General features: G+C 54.3%; 1 protein-coding gene across 1 annotated transcript in view; it reads right to left on the reverse strand.

The window, feature by feature from the left end:
- Window positions 1–1223, reverse strand: part of LOC105303516 (signal peptide peptidase-like 2C) — a 69497-nt gene that overhangs the window by 66442 nt on the left and 1832 nt on the right. The window lies entirely within an intron of this gene.

A 1223-nucleotide genomic window follows, 5' to 3' on the forward strand; every position in this document is an offset into this window, starting at 1 on the left:
CCTGGCCCTGATTCCTCACTCTGTCCTTGTCCAGCTTGAGCCTTCAAGTGCTGTTTGCCGAGAGGACCAAGTGGGGCTTTCTTTAAGATGCCCATTACCCCTCCCCCCGCAAAGATGCCCATTACCTGAACCCCCACTGGCCCCCTTACTCCCCACTCCAGGGTTCAGCCAGACCCCTCTGAGTCACATCTCCACACTGACCAAGCCCCTGCAGGAACCCGGGGCAGCGGCCTGGGCGGTGGGGCCTGCTCTCACGGCATCTCCTCTTCCTCTACGATTTAGGTCCGATTACTTCCTTATTAACTTAACTAATTAATTCAGTTCTTCAACACACATAAATCAAGCATCTAAGCCTGTTCTAGGCCCTGGAACTACACAGCTGAACAAGACAGGATGGTCTCTGCCCTCATGAAGCTGACACCCCACTGGGGGAGATGAGAAAACTAGTGAACAGGGTGTGTGGCAAAGCGACTGAGGCGGGCCAGGTTTGGTTCTGGGGGTGGGAGGGGCGGCAAGATCCAGGAAGAGGAGCCGGCCTGTGGGAGGGCCCGGCAGGGGAGGGCGGGTGGGGTGGGGTCTGCTGCACCTCCCTCCCTCGTGGTGGTAGCGGCAGGAATGCTGGGTGTGGCAGGAAGAGGAGGGAAGTCGGGGCCAGAACTCAAAGGCCTTGTGGGAGTTGGATTTGATCCTGAAAGACTTTCACAGAGTTAACATTCGTAGAGTTCCTCCTGCATCCAGGGCATGGTGTCAATCACCTTACGGAAACCTCCCCCGAACCCTACTGTGGGTCTTGTTATTATCCCATTTTACAGATGAGGAAACTGAGGCACGGAGAGGTGAAGTCACTTACTCAATAACAAGTCCTAGAGCAAGAATTTCCCGTGGGCAGCTGGCTCTGGAACCCTAACCGCTGTACCACACTGCCTCTTGGAATATGATTCCCTCGCCTCCAACATCGCCTCCTCCAGGAAGCCTTCCCTCACCCCAGACTTTGTTTGTTCTGCTGAAGTATCATATAAACACATCATCTGATCTCAAAGACTGGAGTCCTCCAGAAGTCATCTTGTCCATGCCCCTGCCTCCAGGTAGACATGGTATTATAAGTCCCACTTTGAAGATGAGACAACCGAGGCCCCAAGGGGTTAAGAGACTTGTCCATGATCTAGAGTCAGTGAGGGAAACGTGGAAACTAGAGCCGTGGTCTGCGAAATTCCTCCACTCCG

Source organism: Pteropus vampyrus, unplaced genomic scaffold (genome assembly GCF_000151845.1).
Source record: "Pteropus vampyrus isolate Shadow unplaced genomic scaffold, Pvam_2.0 Scaffold306, whole genome shotgun sequence".
Classification (NCBI taxonomy): domain Eukaryota; kingdom Metazoa; phylum Chordata; class Mammalia; order Chiroptera; family Pteropodidae; genus Pteropus; species Pteropus vampyrus.